Source organism: Cupressus sempervirens, chromosome 5 (assembly GCF_028749045.1).
Source record: "Cupressus sempervirens isolate cs-2001-9-10 chromosome 5, ASM2874904v1, whole genome shotgun sequence".
Lineage (NCBI taxonomy): Eukaryota > Viridiplantae > Streptophyta > Pinopsida > Cupressales > Cupressaceae > Cupressus > Cupressus sempervirens.
Genome location: NC_143122.1, coordinates 1,038,221,966 through 1,038,228,328, shown reverse-complemented (window position 1 = coordinate 1,038,228,328; position 6,363 = coordinate 1,038,221,966).

The window sequence follows — 6,363 nt, the reverse complement described above, 5'->3', positions numbered from 1 at the left end:
GAGGCAGAATCTGAGATTCATTTTCTTTTCAGATGCCCCATATACTACGAGATTAGAGGGAGATTTTACTGTATGTTTAGAGATTGCAGATCCCTCTCAGATTTTTTCAGGTACACAGATCAGCGTTGCATTGCACTCTATCTCCGCGAGTCCTTACAGCTTCGTGACCATACTTTACAGCTTTCATTTCCTAGGAGTCAGACCCAGGCACAGCTTATTACGACCTTCTTCTCACCCTTAACTCCAGCTCAAGGTGTGAAGCGACTGTACAGTTTCCCTAGCACAAGCGGTTCCAGATCGGTGAGACCCCGCAGGGGACCTTTTTGCCAGCGACACTCCTCTCGTAGCACTCAACTTCATCACAGGGCTTCTGGTAGCCGCACAGATCAGTCACTGTTGGACTTTTTCCCTATGAAGACGGATACCTAATCTTTTCTGTGATGTTTCCTGCTTTCTTCTTTTGTTGTGCTTGTTCTTTCTTTTTTTGGACACGTTTGGTGTTTCGTTTGTCTGCTTTTTCCTTGTTGTAAGCTTCCAGTCCCATAGACCCACGTTGTGGTCTTTTGTTGGACATTAATAAATTTATCTTATCTTATCTTCAACCTACACAAACTCAACTACAAAAACATAAACTCCCATGCCTAGACCTTCTAAGCTTTGATACCGAATAATGCAGCCCAAGTTTAATCATAAACAAGAGTCTAGTATCCCTCCATAGGAAGGAAAGGAGGAGACATGATATCCCCTATAATGAAGTGTATTTGTAAACAAAGGATAATCCAATGCTTCCAACCAACATATCTCCCCTTAGGAAGAAACAAATACATCAAATGATGAAGAATCCAATCCTTTCCCAAAGGGTAGAATGAGGATGAAAGTATCCATGTATGCATCTTTGAAGATTGAAGAGGTGTCTCCAAGCGCAAAGAATCCATCACATCATCATGATGAACAGTGAAATGTAATAAACAAAGTGAACAAGAAGAATAAAGAATGCTAATCTCCAAAGAAGTTGAAGAACTATCTCCAACTCCAACTGTGATGAAACTATCATCAAAGAGATGAGAAACCCCCTCAAGTATGTCTCCCAAATTTGTGCTATGAGACTCAAGAAACAATGTTGAAATGGCATCTAAGTAGTGGCATCCCACACTGCAAGATCTAAAGCACTTTGATTTTCCTATTGAATAGTATAACTCAACTCCAAAGGGGTAGGAGATAGAGGCATAGGATGCTCAACACTTGTTTCAAGAACAAAATGATTTTAAGTGTCCAAAGTTCTCCTTACATACATATAATTCACCTTTGGTAAAAGGGTGGATACATCATGAACATCATCAAAAACAACAACAAAATGAGAAAGGGTATATAATCCTAAAGAATGATCAAAAACTCCCATAGATATGACATTGTTGGTCTCCATGTCCCTACAGTGGACAAAATCAAGAGTGAAATCAACAATTTTACCTTGTGCCCCTTGAGTAATTTGGTAAATAGAAAGGCTATTGGCGGTCAAGGATGATACACAAATAACATCATTAAATGTCCCCTCTCCCATAGGAATAGAACCCTTTCAACAAACCTTCATTTATGTGTTATTAGCCCTCAATATATTAGGATAATTACAAAGCTCAAAAAAGAAAACATATCCATAGAAGATGGCATATGATGGGAAGCACCTGAATCCATAAGTCATTTACCTTTCTTAGGATGTGTGGAAACAATGAATGCTTGACCTTTACCTTTATCCTTGGTTGACAGTGTAGATGAAAAAGTTGTCAGATGTGTAGGAGTGGACACTAAAGAGGGCAATCTTATATTGTTCCTGTGAAGAATTTGAGTGAGCTCATCAATCTTCTTATGAAATCATTTATGTTCATGATGTCCCTTTTTTAACAATATGCACTTTTTACCCTCTGTCTTCTAGATGATTCCTCTCATGAAGAGAACTTGGGTCCAGAGGTATATTGAGGAGAATCATCACCTTTCTCATGAGGCTTGGGATTCTTGTGTTGCTTCTTTCCTTTAACATTGGAAACATTTTGTCATTTGCAAGAAGTGCTTGATGCTTTGAAGGATTCAATTAACCTATTTGTGTCAACTTTACTTGTTCCCTTATAGTCAAGCTACAATTTCATCAAGAGAAAGAATTTTGTATGCATGACCAAGAGCATCCATAGTAGCATGGAATGTAGAACCAAAATTTGAATATTTAAGACCTAGATTAGAAAGAATAGATAAGGTTAATTGTTCATCCTCTTTAGTAATGTTACAATTAGAAAGATCAAATTTAATAAAATTGAGGAAAAGTCTTAAATGTTGTCAAATCTGCTAGGATCTAAACCTATTAGCTCATACTCTAATTTGAATTGCCTCATTCTTTCAAATTTACCAAAGAGACCCCCCATAGTTGTCCAAGTATCGTGAGCATGTGTGCAAGATGCAATATGATATAGAAAACTAGGAGTTGAATGATTTGAGAGAGCCAAATGCTTAATACCTTCAATAAAGCATTTTCTCCTTTTTGCAACACGTGGCTCACTATGGATCCTTCCCAAAACTAATTCTATGCAAGCCAACATGTAACAACTAATTAGCCATATTTTTTTCCATTCATCATAATTTTATGGAGTGAGGGGTTTTGACTTTTGAAAAATCCTTTATACAACCAAAGAATGATAGAAAACAATTGATAGGTAGCTCCTTCAAATCACTAATGCAATCAAAAAACTAATATCAACCAATTGCTTATATAGCGTCCAAATGGCCTATTTCATAAAGTGGTATTTCCACTCTAAATCACTACAAAATGATACCAGGTCTAGGAAGTAGACAAAGAATTATGCACTTTCAAAAATAATTGAATCTAAAAATGTTAAACAAAGCCCTTTAAGTTGCAAATGTAGGATTACACAGGTATAGTCATGAAAATCTATAGTTTCTTATCAATCTGGCTACCAAAATTAGAAATCACCTTCCCTGCCATATGTCATCCTTTTATTTATTGTAGACATGTTGATGTAGCAAACATGGTGTGGTAGTCTTCTATTGGCCAATGTGTTGAGATGGCAATGTTGCCTTATGGCATCTTCTTGTTGGCTCTAAAGAATGATGTGGCAATGTAGTTGATGTGGAAATTTTTGCTGCATCATTGCGACCACCTCTATGATTTGTCTATATGGACCAATAATTTTCCTCAATATAGGATGGGATGGACAGTCTGGAAGGAGGCGTTGCTTATAAAGGTGTTGCGGGACTATGTATTAGTTCCTCGTTGTGGGTTGATTGTATTCAATGTTATTTTTATAAAGTATTGGGCGGAGACAAATAGCCGCTTTATGGCCCCAAATCTCATGGTCAATGAAACCTCAAGTAATTTGATAGCAAATATTGTTTGTTATTGAGGTACTAGGAAAATGCTAAGTCGCTAGAAAATGTTTTTTGCCTTGTTGTTTTATGTATGTGATCTACCTTAGGACCTTTGTCCCATATACCCCATGGGATAACATTGTGCCTTTTTTATATGTAGATGCACTGAGAGTATTTTTTAAAAAAACCACAAGTGACAGTTCCTAGTTGGAAGTTAATAACACAAAATGGGGGTAAAATGCACATGGGCCTTACTAAGTATTACAATATTCATTGTCCCACAAAAATAGAGAATATTTTTTGTTGCCCTTTGTAAACACTGAAAAACCACCATAGATAGGGGATCAACCCCCAAAATCTAATTAAAAAATACAAAACATAAATTGGGATAGTTCACAAAAAAAAAAAATTAATAAAATCATACAGTAGAGGGGCGGATCATACAACTCAATGTACAATTTGTTTTGCCTCGATTGTTGTCTAAGATGTGGACATGTCCATTCTTGTGGATTGAATATCATTCAATGTACCCTGTCATCACCTTACATTATCATATTCCAACCCCATAACTCAAATAAACGTGTTATCCCATCACAAACTAGTCTTTCAAAATCAAGCAAGCTTCCTCCAACGTTAACTTAAAACCCCTATTATTTCACTCATCGACCTTACTAACTGTTAAAAAGTAAGAATTGACCTTATAATCATATTTTTGAAATCGCAAAGAATAGGCTGAAATTATAAGATGAACTTCTAATTAGAAAATCAATAATATTCCATATCCATATGATCTACTCCACTTGATTCCTATTCTATATGGAACCAGAGAAAAGACCAACTAAATTGAACAACATATTACAATCTAATCCCCTACATGTGAATAGGGTATGCTTGAGGGAACTCTAGTGTACGACCCCTATATTCCCACTAGAGTTCCCACTGCACCATGTCTGATGGTTTTTATGTATCTGTCAAGTCTATTCATTTCTTTGTCAATCATGTCTTCATGAGCAACATTTACTAAGAAAAATTAACTGGCAAAAGCATGACTTCATTCCATAAGCAACAAAATGCATCCAATTTGTTTCTCCTCCTTCACCAAGCCAATCAAAGACGAAGCTATAATTTGTTAGCAATGACTCGTCAAAGGATGAAGTTGAACATGAGAGGTGACAGATAAATACATCTTCCTTGAAATAAATATGTAATCAAAGCAACATTTAGAAATCCCTTAAAATTGTAAAATATCTTGAAATCAAAACTTCAATATAAAAACATTTTCTAAAATCTGAAAGGATTTTAAAAATTAAGAGTTCCCAAAATTTTAAAAATCAAAAATATTTTCCAAGTCCAAAAAAAAAAATTGTTTATGACTAAAAGAAAACAGGTTTTGAGGAGGGCCTCAAACCTAATTCAAGGAAGGTTTTAAACAAAGGGACCTGAAACCCATATCGAAAAATATGCAATAAACTCCACAAAGAAAGGACAGAACAAAGATAGAACAGGACAAAGACAAAGAAGGGGGAACCAAACAACTCACATCCCCACAAACACTAGCTGGAGGTCAAGAAAAGTAAATACAATCAATCATCAGACCACCCAAAAAAAGAAAAAACAACAAGATTAGTATTGCCCCTTAGCTTCGATCTTGTGGGATCTAAGGGTCATTTTGAAAGGAGACGGTTTTTTGTAATGTTTTCCTTTGACTTTAATCCATCCTTCTTCAACTTTGGTCACCTCAGAATGCCAAGCCAACAAATACACGGAACTATGAGAGTCAATAGAAATAGGCACCTAAACTACCATCTAAAGTAAGCACCGAAGGAGAGAATAAGAGTCCAGTCGCTCATTATTCCCCCACACTCAAGCCCACTGCAGGGCCACACACAAGCATCGCCACATCCCTAGCCTCAACAATCGAAGCCAAGGGAATAGCCTCCTTAGGGCTTACATCAAAGCAAGCAACATTCACCATTGTAGAACCTATTGTAGCATGCAAGCAAGGCACATTGTCAAAGCCTGCAAAACACAAATCACCAGCAAAAATCATAGATGCACAAACGCACTCAAGAGCCCCAAAAGCATTCAAATTTGGATGGGTGGGAATAGCAGCAGTACCCGTCGTAGCGTACTTGTTGGCTTAAGTGATGCTATTGAGAAGTTTTATCAACAAAAAAAAATGTTACTAAAAATCCTTACATATATATATCAAGTAAAAAAAAGTTTACAAAATCAAAATATATTCAAAGTTCCAAAAACATCAAATATATGTTTCACGAAATCGCAACACTACATCAAAACCTTGAACTCAACAAATCACGAACCATCAAACAACCTATCAAGCTAGCCTAAGCAACATCAGAAATCTCTATCAACTATCATTTAATTGTGCAAGTTAATAGCAGATCCTTTAGGTGGCTTCTTCCCTGGGATGCAAGAATTTGATTGTTGAAGAGGGATCTCAAGCTAAGTGTTGTATGAAGGACTCAACAAAACCATTTTGGAAATATATCTTCTATAATCTTCTAGGAAAGATGTACAAACTAGTTTTACAACTTCGTAACTAACACCCATGTCACACAGTAGATGAGATGTATGAAATTATGTAGTTTTACCTAAATTTAATTGCAAAATTTTTGATACAAAACTTGGGAGCTAAAACTCATGAGTACTGGTTCACATGAATTACTATTTTATTAGTGATTCAACAAATCTCGCAAGAGTGAAGCATCAGGATTTCAAACTATTTTTCAGTGAGCGCGAACTATATTTTCCACAAATTATACCTCAGCATTGGATCTCCGTCTATATGGAAATGCAATTCTTCCTGTATTGTTTTTATCAAAACTGATTGTGTTGCTTACTTGCATAGCACGACTCGGCTAAAAAGAAAATACAACTGCCTTGCAAGCAAAAGCATTCGCTGATGACATTTATCGTCTTAATTTCCATTTCTGCATACCACTGTTTGTTCATGCAGAAATAAATATTCGA